The sequence below is a fragment of the Anomaloglossus baeobatrachus genome, chromosome 2 (assembly GCF_048569485.1).
Source record: "Anomaloglossus baeobatrachus isolate aAnoBae1 chromosome 2, aAnoBae1.hap1, whole genome shotgun sequence".
NCBI lineage: Eukaryota > Metazoa > Chordata > Amphibia > Anura > Aromobatidae > Anomaloglossus > Anomaloglossus baeobatrachus.
This window is the reverse complement of record NC_134354.1, coordinates 343,243,344-343,267,864: the sequence shown is the minus strand read 5'-3', so window position 1 is coordinate 343,267,864 and position 24,521 is coordinate 343,243,344. Positions and strand designations below refer to the sequence as shown.

Sequence of the window (24,521 nt, the reverse complement as noted above, 5' to 3'; positions counted from 1 at the left end):
TTTTTCTCCACTTTTTCTCCATTTTTTTCTCCACTTTTTCTCCACTTTTTCTCCACTTTTTCTCCACTTTTTCTCCACTTTTTCTCCACTTTTTCTCCACTTTTTCTCCACTTTTTCTCCACTTTTTCTCCACTTTTTCTCCACTTATTCTCCACTTTTTCTCCATTTATTCTCCACTTATTCTCCCCTTTTTCTACACTTTTTCTCCATTTTTTTCTCCACTTTTTCTCCACTTTTTCTCCATTTATTCTCCACTTTTTCTCCATTTTTTTCTCCACTTTTTCTCCACATTTTCTCCACATTTTCTCCACTTTTTCTCCACTTTTTCTCCACTTTTTCTCCACTTTTTCTCCACTTTTTCTCCACTTATTCTCCACTTATTCTCCACTTATTCTCCACTTATTCTCCACTTATTCTCCACTTTTTCTCCACTTTTTCTCCACTTTTTCTCCACTTTTTCTCCATTTTTTTTACACTTTTTCTACACTTTTTCTACACTTTTTCTCCACTTTTTCTCCACTTTTTCTCCACTTTTTCTCCACTTATTCTCCACTTATTCTCCACTTATTCTCCACTTTTTCTCCACTTTTTCTCCACTTTTTCTCCACTTTTTCTCCACTTTTTCTCCACTTTTTCTCCACTTATTCTCCACTTATTCTCCACTTATTCTCCACTTATTCTCCACTTTTTCTCCACTTATTCTCCACTTTTTCTCCACTTTTTCTCCACTTTTTCTCCACTTTTTCTCCACTTTTTCTCCACTTTTTCTCCACTTTTTCTCCACTTTTTCTCCACTTTTTCTCCACTTTTTCTCCACTTTTTCTCCACTTATTCTCCACTTATTCTCCACTTATTCTCCACTTATTCTCCACTTATTCTCCACTTATTCTCCACTTATTCTCCACTTATTCTCCACTTTTTCTCCACTTTTTCTCCACTTTTTCTCCACTTTTTCTCCACTTTTTCTCCACTTTTTCTCCACTTTTTCTCCACTTTTTCTCCACTTTTTCTCCACTTTTTCTCCACTTTTTCTCCACTTTTTCTCCACTTTTTCTCCACTTTTTCTCCACTTTTTCTCCACTTTTTCTCCACTTTTTCTCCACTTTTTCTCCACTTTTTCTCCACTTTTTCTCCACTTTTTCTCCACTTTTTCTCCACTTTTTCTCCACTTTTTCTCCACTTTTTCTCCACTTTTTCTCCACTTTTTCTCCACTTTTTCTCCACTTTTTCTCCACTTTTTCTCCACTTTTTCTCCACTTTTTCTCCACTTTTTCTCCACTTTTTCTCCACTTTTTCTCCACTTTTTCTCCACTTTTTCTCCACTTTTTCTCCACTTTTTCTCCACTTTTTCTCCACTTTTTCTCCACTTTTTCTCCACTTTTTCTCCACTTTTTCTCCACTTTTTCTCCACTTTTTCTCCACTTTTTCTCCACTTTTTCTCCACTTTTTCTCCACTTTTTCTCCACTTTTTCTCCGTTCTTTTTCTCCGTTCTTTTTCTCCGTTCTTTTTCTCCGTTCTTTTTCTCCGTTCTTTTTCTCCGTTCTTTTTCTCCGTTCTTTTTCTATGGTCGGTCTACCCATTAGCTCTGCCATGCATACTGTAGCTCTACACCTACTGCACATGTTACTTTATGATTGACATCTCTTTCGTACCAGAGCTGTCTAAGTCTACTCTGACAACATATTTGTCATTACTATATTGTCCTTGTACTGTATTATGACATTTGTATCATGTGTTTCATTTCTTGCTGTGTTGCAATTTTTTTGCTGCATGCCAATTGTACCTCTACATTGTTCGAGTTTATGTTATTGTTCTCTCACTCTTATGTGATACTGATTATTGTCATTTTTCATGATTACATGCAGATAAGTCCAATCTGAAGAAGGCTCAGGCCGAAACGTCAATTGTAACTTGTTTTGGACAAAAACATATATGCTTATGAAAAAAAAATGTTCTTAATACGGACCAATAAAGAGTGATTTTGCATTACTATCCATTGGGACTTACTGACTTAGTCTGGGAGATTTAGAGTGCCGAGGTTACTCACTAATTTTATCTATTATTACCTCTGAGCACCTATATACCAGTGAGCAGAGCTTCCTCTACAGTAGTTCTCCTAATTAGGCATGCCCTTACCTCATGAGCAGGGCATTGCAGTTTTGGTAGCAACCATTACGACATGGACTCTGCTGCTGTGGACCCGGGGAGAGTGAGTGCAGATTCATTGCTCCCACACTCCTCACATGAAGGGTCCGCACTCCTAGAAAATGGGGGATACGTTCCCTGAGTGTCTCCCCCCCATATTCTAGACGGTCCAGAGTCGTCGTGGGACCCCTTTATTTTTTTTCTTACAATAAATTGGTGAAAGATGAAATGTTTTGGGGACTGTTTTTTCAAATAAATTTCTTTTGTCGATTTTTTTTTTTTTTGTTAGTACTGACAGTTTATGATGTTGGGTATCTAATAGACGCCATGACATCACAAACTGCTGGGCTTGATCTCAGGTGACTTTACAGCTAGTATCAACCCGATTTATTACCCCGTTTGCCACTGCACCAGGGCACGGGATGAGCTGGGGTGAAGCGCCAGGATTGGCGCATCTAGTGGATGCGCCACGTCTGGGGTGCCTGCGGCCTGCTATTTTTAGGCTGTGAAGGCCCAATAACTATGAACCTTCCCACCCTGAGAATACCAGACCACAGCTGTCCGCTTTACCTTGGCTGGTGATCCAATTTGGAGGGGACCCTACTTTTTTTGTGTAATTATTAATATTTATAAAATAATTATAAAAAAGAGCCTGAGGGGACCTCCACATTGGATCCCCAACCACGGTAAAGCTGCCAGCTGTGGTTTTCAGGCTACAGCCGTCTGCTTTACCCTAGCTGGCTATCAAAAATGGGGGGACCCAACGTCATTTTTTTTTTTTTAACTATTTTTTAAATAGAAAAAATTAATGGGCTTCCCTGTATTTTGATTGCCAACCAAGGTAACGGCAGGCAGATGGGGGTGGCAACCCATAGCTGTCTGCTTTATCTGCGCTGAGAATCAAAAATACCGCGGAGCGCTACGTCATTTTTTTAAAGATTTATTTTTACAGCACTGTGATGTCCAGCAATCAAAATACAGGGAAGCCCATTTTATTTTTAGTTATTTATATAAATAATTAAAAAAAATAAATATGGGCTCCCGCTGCATTTTTTGTATTGCTAGCTAAGGGTAATCCAAGCAGCTACTGGCTGCTAACCCCCACTGCTTGGTGTTACCTTCACTGGCAATGGAAAATCCAGGGAAGCATTTTTTATTTTTTTTGCCAAAAAACTATAAAAAAAGGACGTGAGCTTCGCCATATTTTTGTATGCTAGCCAGGTATAGCAGGCAGGTGCTGGAAGAGTTGGATACAGCGCCAGAATATGGCGCTTCTATGAAAATGCCATTTTCTGAGGTGGCTGCAGACTGCAATTCGCAGCAGTGGGGCCCAGAAAGCTCAGGCCAACCTGTGCTGCGGATTCCAATCCCCAGCTGCCCAGTTGTACCTGGCTGGACACAAAAATGGGGCGAAGCCTACGTCATTTGTTTTCTAATTATTTCATGAAATTCATGAAATAATAAAAAAGGGCTTCCCTTTATATTTGGTTCCCAGCCGGGTACAAATAGGCAACTGGGGGTTGGGGGCAGCCGTACCTGCCTGCTGTACCTGGCTAGCATACAAAAATATGGCGAAGCCCACATAATTTTTTCAGGGGGCAAAATACTTCTGCATACAGTCCTTGATGGAGTATGCTGAGCCTTGTAGTTCTGCAACTGCAGTCTGTCTGTATGGAGAAGAGCAGACAGCAGCTGCAGAACTACAAGGCTCAGCATACTCCATCCAGGACTGTATGCAGAATTTTTTTGCCCACCAAAAAAATGACGTGGGCTTCGCCATATTTTTGTATGCTAGCCAGGTACAGCTGGCAGCCACGGGCTGCCTCCAACCCCCAGTTGCCTATTTGTACCCGGCTGGGAACCAAAAATATAGGGAAGCCGGTTTTTTTTAATTATTTCACTTATTTCATGAAATAATTAAAAAACAAAAGACGTGGGCTTCGCCCTATTTTTGTGTCCAGCCGGGTACAACTAGGCAGCTGGGGATTGGAATCCGCAGCACAGGTAAGCCCGAGGTTTGTGGGCGCCTCTGCTGCGGATTTCAGTCCGCAGCCGTCACAGAAAATGGCGCTCTCATAGAAGCGCCATCATCTGGCGCTGTATCCAACTCTTCCAACAGCCCTGGAGCCGGGTGGCTTGTTGGGTAATCATGAGTTAATACTGGCTTTGTTTTACCAGCCAGTATTAAGCCAGAGATTCTTAATGTCAGGCACGTTTGACCCGGCCATTAAGAATCTCCAATAAAGGGTTAAAAAAAAGACACCACACAGAGAAAAAATACTTTAATAGAAATAAATACACAGACACATTAGAGACTCCATCTTTATTACCCCCTGTCAGCCCTCCACGATCCTGCTCTTCTGTCTTCTTTCTTTCTAGTGTAGTAGTAGTGACGATTGTAGTGAGGAAGGATGAGATTCACCAGCTCATCACTTGGGGCTGGGGAACCTCCATCCTCACTACAATCATCACTAGTGTAGTAGTAGTGACGATTGTAGTGAGGAAGGATGAGATTCACCAGCTCATCACTTGGGGCTGGGGAACCTCCATCCTCACTACAATCATCACTAGTGTAGTAGTAGTGACGATTGTAGTGAGGATGAGATTCACCAGCTCATCACTTGGGGCTGGGGAACCTCCATCCTCACTACAATCATCACTAGTGTAGTAGTGACGATTGTAGTGAGGAAGGATGAGGTTCACCAGCTCATCACTTGGGGCTGGGGAACCTCCATCCTCACTACAAACATCACTACAATCGGGAAGCAGCGTGCAGCCTTCACTCCGTGAGTGATCAGTGCTGGCTGCTAGCGGTAACGCTGACAGACGCGTTACCATAGCAACGGTGCTCTCGGAGCCGCGGTTAGCGGTGACGTCACCGCTAACTGCGTTGCTATGGCAACGGCGATCTCCGTTAATGACCGGCTGTGTCAGCCGGTCCCTAACGGAACGGGGAGTCGACCGTGTGCTAGAGCATGTCGCCGGTACACGGCGATACACATATGTGCACCGTGTACCGGAGAGATGCACTCGCAGGTCCTACATGACGTGTCATAGTCATGTGACCAGTCTGTAGCCAATGAGATAATAGCCAAGTGACTGGTCACATGGCTATTTTGACGTCACGATAGGTCCTGCATCTCTGCTGGCAGTGCAGGTCACCGGGAGGATTCAGCGATCATCGGATGGAATAGCGGCAGGAGACAGAGTGCAGAAGGGATCGCGAGGACCGGTAAGTGTTATGGCAATGTTTATTAACTGTTTGTGTACATTTATAATGCATTTTTATGTGTTTGTGATTGCCTCCCATTATAGCTTATACGTTCGAGTTCGGTTCGTCGAACGTTCGACGAACCGAACTCGAACGCGACCCCGTTCGGCGAACCGGCCTTGAGCCGAACCGGGACCAGTTCGCTCATCTCTATTAATGAAACATTTACAATTTTTATTACATATTTTACCAGTTTTATTCCTACAAAGGAATTTTGCTTAAATTCAAGTTTACATTGAATGTGTTACTTTTTTCTACATAGTTTAGTTGTTTTCTTTTGTATTTATGGGAACTATATATTTTGAAAAAAACAGGATTTTTATAATATGGGATTATGTTTTCTGCTAAAAGGTCAATAAAAAAGAAACCCAAAATCGTAGTTCTCTTGGTGATGGAAGCCAAAATGTATTGTCATTTGGCAACTAAACCAATAATTTCATATATTAAAAGTCGATAGGAAATAACTTCAACTCCAAAAACGGATTGGTTTCACTAGGGAATAAACCCAGAATACTCTGCATGTGAAGCAGACTTGATGAACAAGACACTAGAAAACCTGTGAAATCCTGCAAAGTAATGGCAATTAGAGACGAGTTTTGACCACCAGGGGAAAAAAAAATAATTTGTATTTCTGTTGGTGATGGAAGCCAAAACATCCCATCATTCGGCAACAAAGCCAAGAACTTCATATTTTCTAGTTTGATAGGGTATTATTTCAACACCAAGAACAGATTGGTTTTACTGGGGATTTAACCAAGGACTTTCTGCGTGTTAATGCTGAAGGAAAGTATTTTTGGTTAATGAAACATTTACAATTTTTATTACATATTTTACCAGTTTTATTCCTACAAACGGATTTTGCTTAAATTGAAGTTTACATTGAAAATTTTACTTTTTTCTACATAGTTTAGTCGTTTGCTTTTGTATTTATGGGAACCATATATTTTAAAACAAACAGGATTTTTATAATATGGGATTATGTTTTCTGCTAATTTCATATATTACAAGTCGATAGGAAATAACTTCAACTCCGAAAACGTATTGGTTTCAGTGGAGATTGAACCCAGAACGTTCTGCATGTGAAGCAGACTTGATGACCACCACCCTTGAAAACCTGTGAAATCCTGCAAAGTAATGGCAATTAGAGACGAGTTTTGACCGCCAGGGGCAAAAAAAAATAATTCATAGTTCTGTTGGTGATGGAAGCCAAAACATCCCGTCATTCGGCAACAAAGCCAAGAACTTCATATATTGTAGTTTGATAGGGTATTATTTCAACACCAAGAACAGATTGCTTTTACTGGGGATTGAACCCAGGACCTGCGTGTTGAGCAGACGTGATGACCAGTACACTATGATACCTGATGGAAAATTACTGTGTATTGGCAAGCAGAGCAGAATTGTGACTGACAGGGCCTTTTTATTGCTGAAGGAAAGTATTTTTGGTTAATGAAACATTTACAATTTTTATTACATATTTGACCAGTTTTATTCCTACAAAGGGATTTTGCTTAAATTGAAGTTTACATTGAATGTGTTACTTTTTTCCACAAAGTTTAGTCGTTTGCTTTTGTATTTATGGGAACTATATATTTTGAAACAAACAGGTTTTTTTTATAATATTGGATTATGTTTTCTGCTAAAATGTTCAATAAAAAAGAAACCCAAAATCGTAGTTCTCCTTGTGATAGAAGCCAAAATGTATTGTCATTTGGCAAAGAAACCAAGAATTTCATACGTTAAAGGTTGATAGGAAATTACTTCAACACCGAAAACAGATTGGTTTCACTGGGGATTGAACCCAGAACGTTCTGCATGTGATGCTGACTTGATGACAACCACACTTTAAAACTTGTGAAATCCTGCAAAGTAATGGCAATTAGAGACGAGTTTTGACTGCCAGGAAAAAAAAAAATTCGTAGTTCTGTTGGATATGGTATCCAAAACGTCCCGTCATTCAGCAACAAAGCCAAGAACTTTATGTATTGTAATTGCATAGGGTATTATTTCAACACCAAGAACAGATTGGTTTCACTTGGGATTAAACCCAGAACCTTCTGCGTGTTAAGCAGACGTTATGACCACTACACTTTGAAACCTGTGAAATTCTGCAAAGTAATGGAAATTAGAGACGAGTTTTGACCACCAGGGGAAAAAAAAATATAATTCGTAGTTCTATTGGTGATGGAAGCCAAAACATCCCGTCATTCGGCAACAATGCCAAGAACTTCATATATTGTAGTAGGATAGGGTATTATTTCAACACCAAGAACAGATTGGTTTCACTGGGGATTGAACCCAGGAACTTCTGCATGTTAAGCAGACATGATGATCACTACTCTATGAAACCTGTGAAATCCTGCAAAGCAATGGCAATTGGAGACAAGTTTTGACCGCCAGGGGAAAAAAAAATAATTCGTAGTTCTGTTGGTGATGGAAGCCAAAACATCCTGTTATTCGACAACAAAGCCAAGAACTTTATATATTGCTGGTTTATAGGGTATTATTTTAACATTAAGACCAGATTGGTTTCACTGGGGATTGAACCTAGGACCTTCTGCAAGTTAACTCAGGACCTTTTGCGAATTAAGCAGACGTGATGACCACTACACTTTGAAACCTGTGAAATCCTGCAAAGTAATGGCAATTAGCGACGAGTTTTGACCGCCAGGGGAAAAAAAAATAATTCGTAGTTCTGTTGATGATGGAATCTAAAACATCTCATCATTCGGCAACAATGCCAAGAACTTCATATATTGTAGTTTGATAGGTTACTATTTCAACACCAAAAACAGATTGGTTTTACTGGGGATTGAACCCAGGACCGTCCGCATCTTAAGCAGACGTGATGCCCACTACACTATGAAACCTTATGGAAAATTTCTGAGTATTGGCAAGCAGAGTAGAATTGTGACTGACGGGGCCTTTTTATTGCTGAAGGAAAGTATTTTTGGTAATGAAACATATACAATTTTTATTACATATTTTACCAGTTTTATTCCTACAAAGGGGTATTGCTTAAATTGAAGTTTACATTGAATGTGTTACTTTTTTCTACACAGTTTAGTAATTTGCTTTTGTATTTATGGGAACTATATATTTTGAAACAAACAGGATTTTTATAATATGGGATTATGTTTTCTGCTAAAATGGACAATAAAAAAGAAACCCAAAATCGTAGTTCTCTTTGTGGTGAAAGCCAAAATGTATTGTCATTTGGCAACGAAACCAAGAATTTTATATATTACAGGCTGATAGCAAATTACTTCAACAGCGAAAACGGCTGGTTTTTTACTAGGGATTGAACCCAGGACCTTCTGCGTGTGAAGCAGATGGGATGACTACTACACTTTGAAACCTGTGAAATCCTGCAAAGAGAAGGCAATTAGAGACGAGTTTTGACCACCAGGGGAAAAAAAAATAATTCGTAGTTCTATTGGTGATGGAAGCCAAAACATCCCGTCATTCGGCAACAACGCCAAGAACTTCATGTATTGTAGTTAGATAGTGTATTATTTCAACACTAAGAACAGATTGGTTTCACTAGGCTTTGAACTTAGGACCTTCTGCGAGTTAAGCAGACGTGATGACTACTACACTATGAAACCTGATAGAAATTTACTGTGTATTGGCAAGCAGAGCAGAATTGTGACTGACGGGGCCTTTTTATTGCTGAAGAAAAGTAGTTTTGGTAATGAAACATTTACAATTTTTATTACATATTTTACCAGTTTTATTCCTACATAGGGATATTTCTTAAATTGAAGTTTACATTGAATGTGTTACTTTTTTCTACACAGTTTAGTCATTTGCTTCTGTATTTATGGGAACTATATATTTTAAAGCAAACAGGATTTTTATAATATGGAATTATGTTTTCTGTTAAAATGGTCAATAAAAAAGAAACCCAAAATTGTAGTTCTCTTTGTGATGGAAGCCAAAATGTATTATCATGTGGCAACGAAAGCAAGAATTTTATATATTATAGGTTGATAGCAAATTACTTCAACAGCGAAAACGGCTTGTTTTTACTGGGAATTGAACCCAGGACCTTCTGCGTGTGAAGCAGACGTGATGACTACTACAATTTAAAACCTGTGAAATCCTGCAAAGAGAAGGCAATTAGAGACGAGTTTTGACCACCAGGGGAAAAAAAAAATAATTCGTAGTTCTATTGGTGATGGTAGCCAAAACATCCTGTCATTCGGCAAAAAAGCCAAGAACTTCATATATTGTAGTTGGATAGGGTATTATTTTAACACCAAGAACAGACTGGTTTCACTGGGGATTGAACCCAGGACCTTCTGCATGTTAAGCAGACGTGATGACCACTACACTATGAAACCTGTGAAAACCTGCAAAGTAATGGCAATTAAGACGAGTTTTGACCGCCAGCGGGAAAAAAGAATAATTCTTAGTTCAGTTGGTGATGGAAGCCAAAACATCCTGTTATTCGGCAACAAACCCAAGAACTTTATATATTGCTGGTTGATAGGGTACTATTTCATCACCAAGGACAGATGGGTTTCACTGGGGATTGAACTCAGGTCTTTCTGCATGTAAAGCAGACGTGATTACCACTACACTATGAAACCTGACAAAAAAATTATAGAGTATTGGCTATCGGAGCCGAATTGTAACTGACGGGGCCTTTTTATTGCTGAAGAAAAGTGTTTTTGGTTAATAAAACATTTACAATTTTTATTTCATATTTTACTAGTTTTATTCCGACAAAGGGATTTTGCTTAAATTGAAGTTTATATTGAATGTGTTACTTTTTCCACAAAGTTTTGTCTTTTGCTTTTGTATTTATGGGAACTATATTTTTTCAAACAAACAGGATTTTTATAATATGGGATTATGTTTTCTGCTAAAATGGTCAATAAAAAAGAAACCCAAAATCGTAGTTCTCTTGGTGATGGAAGCCAAAATGTATTGTCATTTGGCAATGAAACCAAGAATTTCATATATTACAAGTCGATAGGAAATTACTTCAACATCGAAAACAGATTGGTTTCACTGGGGATTGAACCCAGGACCTTCTGCGTGTCAAGCAGACGTGATGACCACTACACTATGAAACCTGTGAACTCTTGCAAAGCAATGGCAATTGGAGACGAGTTATGACCACCAGGGGAAAAAAAAAAATTCTTAGTTCTGTGGCTGATGGAAGCCAAAACATCCCATCATTCGGCAACAAAGCCAAGAACTTCATATATTGTAGTTTGATACGGTATTATTTCAACACCAAGAACAGATTGCTTTTACTGGGGTTTGAACCCAGGACCTTCTGCGCGTTATGCAGACGTGATGACCACTACACTATGAAACCTGTGAAATCCTGCAAATTAATGGCAATTAGAGACGAGTTTTGACCGCCAGGGGAAAAAAAAAAATAATTCATAGTTCTGTTGGTGATGGAAGCTAAAACAACCCATCATTCGTCAACAAAGCCAAGAACTTCATATATTGTAGTTTGATAGGGTATTATCTCAACACCAAGCACAGACTGGTTTTACTGGGTATTGAACCCGGGACCTTTTACGTGTTAAGCAGACGTGATGACCACTACACTATGATACCAGATGAAAAGTTGCTGTGTATTGGCTAGCAGAGCAGAATTGTCACTGACGGGGCCTTTTTATTGCTGATGGAAAGTATTTTTGGTAATGAAACATTTACAATTTTTATTACATATTTTACCAGTTTTATTCCTACAAAGGGATATTGCTTAAATTGAAGTTTACATTGAATGTGATACTTTTTTCTACACAGTTTAGTCGTTTGCTTTTGTATTTATGGGAACTATATATTTTGAAACAAACAGGATTTTTATAATATGGGATTATGTTTTCTGCTAAAATGGTCAATAAAAAAGAAATCCAAATTCGTAGTTCTCTTTGTGATGGAAGCCAAAATGTATTGTCATTTGGCAACAAAACCAAAAATTTCATTTCTTACAGGTTGATAGGAAATTACTTCAACACCGAAAACAGGTTGGTTTCACTGGGGATTGAACCCAGAACTTACTGCATGTGAAGCAGACTTAATGACAACCACACTAGAAAACCTGTGAAATCCTGCACAGTAATGTCAATTAGAGACGAGTTTTGACTAGAGTTGAGCGCGGTTCGTGGTTTGTGGTTCTCCAGTTCGCGGCTCGAGTGATTTTGGGGGCTGTCTTAGATCGATCTAGAACTCGAGCTTTTTGATAAAAGCTCGATAGTTCTAGATACGTTCGAGAACGGTTCTAGCAGCAAAAAAAACAGCTAATTCCTAGCTGGCTTTCCGCTGTAATAGTGTAAGTCACTCTGTGACTTACACTATTATAACATTTCAGTGTATAGTGTGCGGGAACAGCGCGTTCAGATCACTGCTGTATGGATAATGGCAATCGCCATTGTTTTTTTTTTTCCTTGTCTTCCTTCCCTAAGCGCGCGCGTGTAGTGGGGAGGGCCAGCATGTCAGCCAATCCCAGACACACACACAGCTAAGTGGACTTTTAGCCAGAGAAGCAACGGCATGTGTGATAGGATGTCCATGTCACATGTCCCTGCATTATTAAACCGGACATTTTCCTCCCGCACGCCATTATCTGCCTTCTGCGTCCTTGGTGTCAGACTTCACTGGCGCAGCTCCTATCGCAGATACAGCTGTATACGCTCCATACACAGTGCTGGGCAGCATAGGGATAGCACTTTCTATCAGTCCTTTTAAGGGCTCATACCGGCAGGGTCAGAGCCATAGGTGACAGGTCCTGAAAACAGAGTTTAACAGCTACACAAGATGACAGCGTCTGTGTAGCTAAGGTCAGGGATTTCCTCGCTGCATTTTCCCATTAGGAGGGATAGAAAGGCAGGCTTCATTTCCTCTACCCCGAGACCCACAACCCTGCCACTGTACCCTCCTGCCCTTTGCACACTCCAACTCATTGTTACTAAGCCATTATACTAGCAAACACTGAGTGAACTTAGTGGCATCCTAAACGTGGCTATTGGACTTCTGTATAGTTCCAGTAGTGCACAGATATTTGCAGCACCTCTGCCTGCATTGCACACTCAAACTCATTGTTACTAAGCCATTATACTAGCAAACACTGAGTGAACCTAGTGGCATCCTAAACGTGGCTATTGGATTTCTGTATAGTCCCACTAGTGCAAAGATATTTGCAGCATGTCTGCCTGCATTGCACACTCAAACTCATTGTTACTAAGCCATTATACTAGCAAACAATGAGTGAACTTAGTGTCATCCTAAACGTGGCTATTGGACTTCTGTATAGTCCCAGTAGTGCACAGATATTTGCAGCACCTCTGCCTGCATTGCACATTCAAACTCATTGTTACTAAGCCATTATACTAGCAAACACTGAGTGAACCTAGTGGCATCCTAAACGTGGCTATTGGACTTCTGTATAGTCCCACTAGTGCAAAGATATTTGCAGCATGTCTGCCTGCATTGCACACTCAAACTCATTGTTACTAAGCCATTATACTAGCAAACAATGAGTGAACCTAGTGGCATCCTAAACGTGGCTATTGGACTTCTGTATAGTCCCACTAGTGCAAAGATATTTGCAGCACGTCTGCCTGCATTGCACACTCAAACTCATTGTTACTAAGCCATTATACTAGCAAACACTGAGTGAACCTAGTGGCATCCTAAATGTGGCTATTGGACTTCTGTATAGTCCCACTAGTGCAAAGATATTTGCAGCACGTCTGCCTGCATTGCACACTCAAACTCATTTTTACTAAGCCATTATACTAGCAAACACTGAGTGAACCTAGTGGCATTCTAAACGTGGCTATTGGACTTCTGTATAGTCCCAGTAGTGCACCGATATTTGCAGCACGTCTGCCTGCATTGCACACTCAAACTCATTGTTACTAAGCCATTATACTAGCAAACACTGAGTGAACCTAGAGGCATCCTAAACGTGGCTATTGGACTTCTGTATAGTCCCACTAGTGCAAAGATATTTGCAGCACTGCTGCCTGCATTGCACACTCAAACTCATTGTTACTAAGCCATTATACTAGCAAACACTGAGTGAACCTAGTGGCATCCTAAACGTGGCTATTGGACTTCTGTATAGTCCCACTAGTGCAAAGATATTTGCAGCACGTCTGCCTGCATTGCACACTCAAACTCATTGTTACTAAGCCATTATACTAGCAAACACTGAGTGAACCTAGTGGCATCCTAAACGTGGCTATTGGACTTCTGTATAGTCCCAGTAGTGCACAGATATTTGCAGCACGTCTGCCTGCATTGCACACTCAAACTCATTGTTTCTAAGCCATTATACTAGCAAACACTGAGTGAACCTAGTGGCATCCTAAACGTGGCTCTTGGACTTCTGTATAGTCCCACTAGTGCAAAGATATTTGCAGCACGTCTGCCTGCATTGCACACTCAAACTCATTGTTACTAAGCCATTATACTAGCAAACACTGAGTGAACCTAGTGGCATCATAAAATTGGCTGTTGGACTTCTGTATTGTCCCACTAGTGCAAAGATATTTGCAGCACGTCTGCCTGCATTGCACACTCAAACTAATTGTTACCAAGCCATTATACTAGCAAACACTGAGTGAACTTAGTGGCATCATAAAATTGGCTGTTGGACTTCTGTATTGTCCCACTAGTGCAAAGATATTTGCAGCACGTCTGCCTGCATTGCACACTCAAACTCATTGTTACTAAGCCATTATACTAGCAAACACTGAGTGAACCTAGTGGCATCTTAAACGTGGCTATTGGACTTCTGTATAGTCTCACTAGTGCGAAGATATTTGCAGCACGTCTGCCTGCATTGCACACTCAAACTCATTGTTACTAAGCCATTATACTAGCAAACACTGAGTGAACCTAGTGGCATCCTAAACGTGGCTATTGGACTTCTGTATAGTCCCACTAGTGCAAAGATATTTGCAGCACGTCTGCCTGCATTGCACACTAAAACTCATTGTTACTTACTAAGACATTATAATACCAAAAATTGAGTAAACTTAGTGGCATACAAGAAGTGGCTGTTGTACTCCATTAGTGGCCCATTGGTGCAAATCTATGTGCAGCACCTGTGCAGGACACCCTCCTGCTCTGTTTTTAATAAGCTATAATGATAGCAAAAAATACTGCCATTTAGTGGCATCATAGAACTGGATGTTGTATTCCATTATTGTCCCACTGGTGCCAAGCTATTTCTAGTACCTGTGCAGGACACCCTCCTGCTCTGTTTTTAATAAGCTATATTGATAGCAAAAAATACTGCCATTTAGTGGCATTATAGAACTGGATGTTGTATTCCATTATTGTCCCACTGGTGCCAAGCTATTTCTAGCACCTGTGCAGGACACCTTCATGCACATTTTGCTACGCTAATGTTATAGCAAACTCAGGGAATTCATTGCTGCATTTGATAATTCGGAGGGATAGAAAGTGAGGCTTTCTTTAGCTTTTCCTTCTGTTCATAGACAGCATCTCCAAGTCCACACCCGAAGAGCAATTTCTCCTCCACGTGTAAGTGTGGAGAGGCAGCTAGTGCGCATGCGTGTGCCGATTTACCCCAGCTACAGCCTAATTACAGTGTTTCACCTAGTGAGTATGCTCAGCCTGACTGTGCCATTCCTGACGCTAAGTCTTCATTTCGGGATACAGCGCATGCTCCCACACTTAGTGTGAAAAGCCTCTTTGCACAGGTACTTGCATTCCGTGCCGGGTCTAAGTCCTGTTTTGTGCCGAGACACCATGCTAAAGCTGATAGTCTTTTTTCAGAGACGCTATTTCATGCAACTGACCATGCTCAGGCACTTACTGCATCAGAAACTAGGTCCGGTAATGAACTCTTTGGCCCTGCCCCTGATGTGGGGGGCCCATATAGACCACAGGGCATCAGGTGTCCTGACGATGTGGCCAGGCCACTCCCAAATGGCTTGCAGAGGCCCGCCCCTATGACTTGTCACCTCATTATTGATGGTAAAACAATGACTGGTGAGGTGTTTGTGTTGTGGCCGCCATGATGTCATTATTGAAGTTGCGGTTCCAAATAGGACGCTAGTTATGCCACTCATGACGTGTCACTCTGCTTTTTTCTCCAGGAGGTGCATTGTGGTCCACCCTGGTTTGGGGCGGACCCAGGTTATAAAACGGGCTGGAGCCAACAAGGAGGTGCGCAGTCTTCTATTATGCTCCGAAAGAGCACACCTCCATGTGTTGAACCCATTGCGGCTTTAGGCCAGAGGTAGGCAGGGATAGGGCGTCGATGCAGGCCGCCACCACAGTTGGTAATGCAGAATGGTTAAGACCAGCTCCTGTCCTTCAAGTCCTGCTTGTGCAGCCCAGTGGCATTAACAGGCCTGCTGCTGCTGATGCACCTGCTGTCCACAGGTGTGGCCCCAATGCACACGGTCAGCGTACTCAACGGCCCCTGTGATGTTAACAGGGAGTTCCTGGGCTGGGTGGGCGTGTGGACCCTGTGACGCTAACAGGGCTCCCAGTCTCAAGATCCGAGTGGCGTCTAACTCGGTTCAGGCAACTATTAGTTTCATAGCCACACAGATCTGTATCCTCCACCGAACCTTCCATTTGCCAACCTCTCCTTTTCCATCTGGGAGCACGGTGGACATTGACTGCTGATGGGGATATATACCTTTCTCTTTTTTTTTCTTATTAATTTTCGTTATATACCAGTAACATAGTATATACCACCTTATCCAAATCTGCCAGTCCCACCGTAACAGATGGTGTTTCTTCATCAAATGTTACTTTTGCTTAACAACCAAACCCACTCACAAAAACTTTTTTCCCCTTTCCAACACACCTGTTCCCCTTTCCACCAGCATTTGTCATTTTTCAATTCATTTGGTATATGACCAAAAGTGCAACTCTGCAGGGACACCGTACTCAATGCCATCTCAGCCCAGCAGCCAGCCCTCGGTCCCTCAGATGTGGACAAGTAAAAGCCCATTTCCTCCTATCCATGACAAAGCATTGAGATTCACTCTGTGCAGCACTGGTGTTTACTGGAAAAGCAGATCTAAGAATCCGTACCACCTTCTGCAGATACTCCTGTATACGTGCGTCCCTTTCTATGGCTGATATTATTTCGCCAAATTTTGTCTTGTACCGGGGATCTAACAGTGTGGCAACCCAGTAGTTAGCATTACTTCGAATTCGTACAATCCGAGGGTCATGTTGTAGGTAGTGCAGCAAGAATGCGCTCATGTGTCATGTGCATCCAGGAGGACCAAGTCCTTGGTTTGTTGGTGGCAGAGAGGTGAGAATCGTGCCTCCTTCCTCTGCCCTCTCCCCCCAACCTCGCACAACCGAAATGTGAGCAAGCTCTCACTCATCTGCTGAGTCTTCCATGCCCATCGCAAGTTCGTCCTCCATTTCTTCATGGGCTCCTGCACCTTCCTCAACAATTTTTGCTGATACTATGCGCCCTTGTTAATCCCTATCCCCCACCATGACTGCCGCCTAGGTGCCGCTCAACGTATGGACCTTGTACATCTTATTATCCCTTCTGCATATGACTCCTCCTGTACTTCCTCCCCTTCCTCTTGGACCAACACCTGACTCCGAATAATGCTTACAGTGTGCTCCATCTTGTAGATGACCAGAATTGTCACGCTGAGAATGGCATCGCTAGTGCTAAACATCTTCGTCGACATTTGTAAACTGTGTAGAAGGGTGCATAGGTCCTTGATCTGACACCACTCCAGCAGCGTGATCTGCACCACCTCTGGATCAAGTTAGCCCAGGGTATACATTATAACGTATTTCAGCAGGGCTCTGCGGTGCTTCCACAGACGCTGCAACATGAGCAGATTCCAATTCCTGCGTGTCGGAACATCGCATTTCCGGCGTTTAACCGCCAGACCCTAAGACTTCAGGAGCGATGAAAGTTGTTGAGCTGCTGGGTGCGAAGGATGAAAGTGAGCACATAGCAGCGTGCCCGCTGCACAAGGCCATGTAGGCCGGGATGGTATTTTAAAAATTCCTGGAGAATCAGATTCAACACGTGAGCCATACAAGGCACGTGTGTCACATTGCCCTGACGAAGGGCCGCAGACAGGTTTGCATCATTGCCGCACACGGCTGTTAAGTCACCAACGTAGTCCACTCAATTAATTTGTACTCCGGTCGCCAGGTGACAACATGTTCCTTTCGTGCATAGTGCTGATGATGGGAAAGCAGTCGATGCCTGCGGCGCAGGTGGACGCAGGTTATGGTCACCCACTGGGTTGCGTTACCTTGACAGATACAGAGCCACAGGCTGAATGTAGGTGGTGGGTATCTCACAGATGAAGTACCATCATTCAGCTACAACCAATGGGAAGACACCACACCCTTTTTTAGGCCCCTCCTGTCTGCAGACCACTGCCAGACAAAGCTATGAACCTTTTGTTACTGTTACCCCCAGTTCAGTTTTATGAGTTTGTGTGCTTGTTACCTGACTACTTTTCCTGCTTGCTGTTTATGTACCTCGTTGGCCGATCCGCATTTCACCTCTGCTTGTTTTCTGATTAAGTCCTGGCCATCCCATTCTGTTCCTCTTCCTCAATTAATGTTTTTGACCCTGCATGACTACTATTCTCTGGAACTGCAGCCTTCCACAGGTATTGATCAACTTGGGCCCTGTGTAATTCCAAATCACTGTATAGGGGTTAAAGGGTTTCAGGGTTCTGGGTGTCCAGCTTGGTGAGTGGCTTGCCTCTAGCCTATCCTTTACAGCCCATCTGAGTGTGTCGATCCAGGCAGGCGTTACACCGTGCCCTCTGCAGAAGGCCATGTAGGCCGGGATAGTGTTTTAAAAATTGCTGGACAACCAGGTTCAACACGTGAGCCATACAAGGCACGTGTGCCACATTGCCCTGAAGAAGGGTCGCAGACTGGTTTGCATCATTGTCGCACCCGACCTTCCCTGGCTGCTGGTTGAGTGGAGACAACCATTGATGAAACTCAGTCTCACTCTCCAGAGCTAACCGTCCACAATTCCTCAGCGGTGTCTCACATTTCCCCTACATTTCAAAGTAAACATTTGACCGCCTGATGGCCTTGAGCTCTGCTGCCAGCATAGTAAGGAGGTGTGTGGGATTCCTTGGGTGCAGTTACAAGGAAGGGTGGACTGACCACACAGGGTTTGGGCCAAGTTGGAGGACCCACACGAAGTTGAGGAGGCAGAAGCAGCGGATGAACTTGTACATACAGAGGAAGGATTGACACACACGTCGTGGGGACGGCAAGACTTGTACAGCAAACCCTTCTCCATCTCTCACCATAGTTACCCAGTGCCCAGTCAGCAACATGTAACTCCCCTGTCCATGCTTACTGGTCCAAGTATCTGTGGTGAAATGCACCCTGTCACACACAGAGTTTCTCAAGGAATCGGTGAGGTTGTGTGCGACCTACTGTGGTAGCGCGGGCACGCCTTTCTTGGAGAAGGAGTGACGACTGGCCATCGGCTCTTGGGGCACTGCAATGGGCATAAGGTCTCGAAAATCCTCGGTCTCCAAAGGGTGTAAAGGCAGCCTTTCTGTTGCCAACAAGTTGCAGATGATGAAACTCAACCTCTTAGGCATGTCATGCCCTTCGAAAATCTTGTAAAACACAGCGAGGGGACTCCAACCACAGTCTCCCTCGTTTCCACTAATTGGGCCACACACACCCCACTTGACTGGCATCACTTGATCCCCCTTTTCAAAATGAAAACGATGCTTTGCATGAAGCACTCTCAAAAATACGCGTGCCTTTCCCGTCCCCTGGCTGAATCAGGGGAAGAAAAGTCCTCTGAGAGCCATGACTTGTTCATCTTGGTTCTTTTACAAACACAGCGAGGGGACTCCAACCACAGTCTCCCTCATTGCCACTAATTGGGCCACACACACCCCACTTGACTGGCATCAGTTGACCCCCCTTTTGAAAAAGAAAAAGATGCTTTGCATGAAGCACTCTCAAAAATACGTGTGCCTTTCCCATCCCCTGGATAACCCAGGGGAAGAAAAGTCCTCTGAGAACCATGACTTTTTCATCTTGGTTCTTTTAGAAACACAGCGAGGGGACTCCAACCACAGTCTCCCTCGTTGCCACTAATTGGGCCACACACAACCCACTTGACTGGCATCAGTTGACCCCCTTTTGAAAAAGAAAAAGATGCTATGCATGAAGCACTCTCAAAAATACGCGTGCCTTTCCCATTCCCTGGCTGACCCAGGGGAAGAAAAGTCCTCTGAGAGCCAAAACTTGTTCATCTTGGTTCTTTTAGAAACACAGCGAGGGGACTCCAACCACAGTCTCCCTCGTTGCCACTAATTGGGCCACACACACCCCACTTGACTGGCATCAGTTGACCCCCCTTTTGAAAAAGAAAAAGATGCTTTGCATGAAGCACTCTCAAAAATACGCGTGCCTTTCCCATCCCCTGGCAAACCCAGGGGAAGAAAAGTCCTCTGAGAGCCATGACTTGTTCATCTTGGTTCTTTTAGAAACACAGCGAGGGGACTCCAACCACAGTCTCCCTCGTTGCCACTAATTGGGCCACACACACCCCACTTGACTGGCATCAGTTGACCCCCCTTTTGAAAAAGAAAAGATGCTTTGCATGAAGCACTCTCAAAAATACGCGTGCCTTTCCCGTCCCCTGGCTGACCCAAGGGGAAGAAAAGTCCTCTGAGAGCCATGACTTGTTCATCTTGGTTCTTTTAGAAACACAGCGAGGGGACTCCAACCACAGTCTCCCTCGTTGCCACTAATTGGGCCACACACACCCCACTTGACTGGCATCAGTTGACCCCCCCTTTTGAAAAAGAAAAAGATGCTTTGCATGAAGCACTCTCAAAAATACGCGTGCCTTTCCCATCCCCTGGCTGACTCAGGGGAAGAAAAGTCCTCTGAGAGCCATGACTTGTTCATCTTGGTTCTTTTAGAAACACAGTGAGGGGACTCCAACCACAGTCTCCCTCGTTGCCACTAATTGGGCCACACACACCCCACTTGACTGGCATCAGTTGACCCCCCTTGTGAAAAAGAAAAAGATGCTTTGCATGAAGCACTCTCAAAAATAAGCGTGCCTTTCCCGTCCCTTGGGTGACCCAGGGGAAGAAAAGTCCTCTGAGAGCCTTGTCCACATTGTCAGTGGACAGACACGTGTGCTTATCTACCAGCAGACCCCCAGCAGCACTGAAGACAGGTTCCGAGAGAACGCTGGCTGCAGGACACGACAAGATCCCCAAGGCGTACGTGGCAATCTCAGGCAATTTATCCAGATTGGAAGCCTAAAATGAGCAGGGCTCAAGTTGCACAGTAATGGCATCGATGTTTCCTTGCATATACTCATATATCTGTGTGTCCTCCTCTTTTTCCTTGTCCAGCACTTTTGTTTTCGCATGAGTATATGTCCTTGTCACTTTCCCATGTGTTTGGGATGTGTTGTGCGTTGTTTGTCACCTTTTGGACACCATTGAGGGTGTTTTCTATGTGTTTTTATGTGTTTGTGAATGCCTGCCATTGTTTCCTATGCAGTTCGAGTTCGGTTCGTCGAACGTTCGACGAACCGAACTCGAACGGGAGCTCCGTTCGGCGAACCGACCTCGAGCCGAACCGCGACCGGTTCGCTCATCTCTAGTTTTGACCGCCAGGGTAAAAAAAAAAAAAAATTCGTAGTACTGTTGGTGATGGAAGACAAAACACCCCGTTATTCGGCAACAAAGCCAAGAACTTCATGTATTGCAGTTGGATAGGGTATTATTTCAACACCAAGAACAGACTGGTTTTACTGGGGATTAAACCCAGGACCTTCTGCGTGTTAAGCAGACGTGATGACCACTACACTATGAAACCTGTGAAATCCTGATGATAGCAAATTACTTCAACAGCGAAAACAGATTGGTTTCACTGGGGATTGAACCCAGGACCTTCTGCGTGTGAAGCAGACGTGATGACCACTACACTATGAAACCTGTGAAATCCTGCAAAGCAATGGCAATTGAAAACGAGTTTTGACAGCCAGGGGAAAAAAATGATTAGTTCTGTTGGTGATGGAAGCCAAAACATCCCATCATTCGGCAACAAAGCCAAGAACTTCATATATTGTAGTTTGATAGGGTATTATTTCAACACCAAGAACAGATTGCTTTTACTGGGGATTGAACCAGTGTTAAGCAGACGTGATGACTAGAGTTGAGCGCGTTCGTGGTTCGTGGTTCTCCAGTTCTAGGCTCAAGTGATTTTGGGGCATGTTCTAGATCGAACTAGAACTCGAGCTTTTTGCAAAAGCTCGATAGTTCTAGAAACGTTCGAGAACGGTTCTAGCAGCAAAAAACCAGCTAAATCCTAGCTTGGTTTCTGCTGTAATAGTGTAAGTCACTCTGTGAATCACACTATTATGACATTTCAGTGTATAGTGTGCGTGAACAGCGCCTTCAGATCACTGCTGTTTCATTTTTTTTTTTTTTTTTCTTGTCTTCCTTCCCTAAGCGCGCGCGTGTAGTGAGGCGGGCCAGCATGTCAGCCAATCCCAGACACACACACAGCTAAGTGGACTTTTAGCCAGAGAAGCAACGGCATGTGTGATAGGATGTCCATGTCACATGTCCCTGCATTATAAAAACGGACATTTTCCTCCCAGGACGCCATTATCTGCCTTCTGCGTCTTTGGTGTCAGACATCACTGTCGCAGCTCCGTCCTCCTGAGTCCTATCGCCGATACAGCTGTATGTGCTGCATACACAGCATTAGACAGCTTAGGGAGAGCACTTTCTAGCAGTCCTTTTAAGGGCTCAAACCGGCAGGGTCAGAGAGCCATAGGTGACAGGTCCTGAAAACAGCAACAGCGTCTGTGTAGCCAAGGTCAGGGATTTCCTCCCTGCATTTCACCATTAGGAGGGAATAGAAAGGCTCTACCCAGAGCCCCACAATCCTGCCACTGTACCCTCTTGTCCTCTGCACACTCCAACTCATTATAACTAAGCCATTATACTAGAAAACACTCAGTGTACCTAGTGGCATCCTATCTGTGGCTATTGGACTTTGCTATAGTCCCACTAGTGCAAAGACATTTGCAGAGCGCGTCTGCCTGCATTGCACACTCCCTCTCATGATAACTAAGCCATTATACTAGCAAACACTCAGTGTACCTAGTGGCATCCTATCTGTGGCTATTGGACTTTGCTATAGTCCCACTAGTGCAAAGACATTTGCAGAGCGCGTCTGCCTGCATTGCACACTCCAACTCATGATAACTAAGCCATTATACTAGCAAACACTCAGTGTACCTAGTGGCATCCTATCTGTGGCTATTGGACTTTGCTATAGTCCCACTAGTGCAAAGACATTTGCAGAGCGCGTCTGCCTGCATTGCACACTCCAACTCATTATAACTAAGCCATTATACTAGCAAACACTCAGTGTACCTAGTGGCATCCTATCTGTAGCTATTGGACTTTGCTATAGTCCCACTAGTGCAAAGACATTTGCAGAGCGCGTCTGCCTGCATTGCACACTCCAACTCATGATAACTAAGCCATTATACTAGCAAACACTCAGTGTACCTAGTGGAATCCTATCTGTGGCTATTGGACTTTGCTATAGTCCCACTAGTGCAAAGACATTTGCAGAGCGCGTCTGCCTGCATTGCACACTCCAACTCATGATAACTAAGCCATTATACTAGCAAACACTCAGTGTACCTAGTGGCATCCTATCTGTGACTATTGGACTTTGCTATAGTCCCACTAGTGCAAAGACATTTGCAGAGCGCGTCTGCCTGCATTGCACACTCCAACTCATGATAACTAAGCCATTATACTAGCAAACACTCAGTGTACCTAGTGGCATCCTATACGTGGCTATTGGACTTTGCTATAGTCCCACTAGTGCAAAGACATTTGCAGAGCGCGTCTGCCTGCATTGCACACTCCAACTCATTATAACTAAGCCATTATACTAGCAAACACTCAGTGTACCTAGTGGCATCCTATCTGTGGCTATTGGACTTTGCTATAGTCCCACTAGTGCAAAGACATTTGCAGAGCGCGTCTGCCTGCATTGCACACTCCAACTCATGATAACTAAGCCATTATACTAGCAAACACTCAGTGTACCTAGTGGCATCCTATCTGTGGCTATTGGACTTTGCTATAGTCCCACTAGTGCAAAGACATTTGCAGAGCGCGTCTGCCTGCATTGCACACTCCAACTCATTATAACTAAGCCATTATACTAGCAAACACTCAGTGTACCTAGTGGCATCCTATCTGTGGCTATTGGACTTTGCTATAGTCCCACTAGTGCAAAGACATTTGCAGAGCGCGTCTGCCTGCATTGCACACTCCAACTCATGATAACTAAGCCATTATACTAGCAAACACTCAGTGTACCTAGTGGCATCCTATACGTGGCTATTGGACTTTGCTATAGTCCCACTAGTGCAAAGACATTTGCAGAGCGCGTCTGCCTGCATTGCACACTCCAACTCATTATAACTAAGCCATTATACTAGCAAACAGTGTACCTAGTGGCATCCTATCTGTGGCTATTGGACTTTGCTATAGTCCCACTAGTGCAAAGACATTTGCAGAGCGCGTCTGCCTGCATTGCACACTCCAACTCATTATAACTAAGCCATTATACTAGCAAACACTCAGTGTACCTAGTGGCATCCTATCTGTGGCTATTGGACTTTGCTATAGTCCCACTAGTGCAAAGACATTTGCAGAGCACGTCTGCCTGCATTGCACACTCCAACTCATTATAACTAAGCCATTATACTAGCAAACACTCAGTGTACCTAGTGGCATCCTATCTGTGGCTATTGGACTTTGCTATAGTCCCACTAGTGCAAAGACATTTGCAGAGCGCGTCTGCCTGCATTGCACACTCCAACTCATGATAACTAAGCCATTATACTAGCAAACACTCAGTGTACCTAGTGGCATCCTATCTGTGGCTATTGGACTTTGCTATAGTCCCACTAGTGCAAAGACATTTGCAGAGCGCGTCTGCCTGCATTGCACACTCCAACTCATTATAACTAAGCCATTATACTAGCAAACACTCAGTGTACCTAGTGGCATCCTATCTGTGGCTATTGGACTTTGC

The 24,521-nt window shown here is 43.3% G+C and overlaps 3 non-coding genes across 3 annotated transcripts; all 3 read right to left on the bottom strand.

The window, feature by feature from the left end:
- Positions 1-9,690: 9,690 nt before the first annotated feature.
- Positions 9,691-9,763, bottom strand: TRNAV-AAC (transfer RNA valine (anticodon AAC)). The gene has a single exon. It is a non-coding gene; the product is annotated as a tRNA-Val (tRNA).
- Positions 9,764-10,428: 665 nt separating this feature from the next.
- Positions 10,429-10,501, bottom strand: TRNAV-GAC (transfer RNA valine (anticodon GAC)). Its single transcript has one exon. It is a non-coding gene; the product is annotated as a tRNA-Val (tRNA).
- Positions 10,502-21,309: 10,808 nt separating this feature from the next.
- Positions 21,310-21,382, bottom strand: TRNAV-CAC (transfer RNA valine (anticodon CAC)). Its single transcript has one exon. It is a non-coding gene; the product is annotated as a tRNA-Val (tRNA).
- Between the last annotated feature and the right edge of the window lie 3,139 nt (positions 21,383-24,521).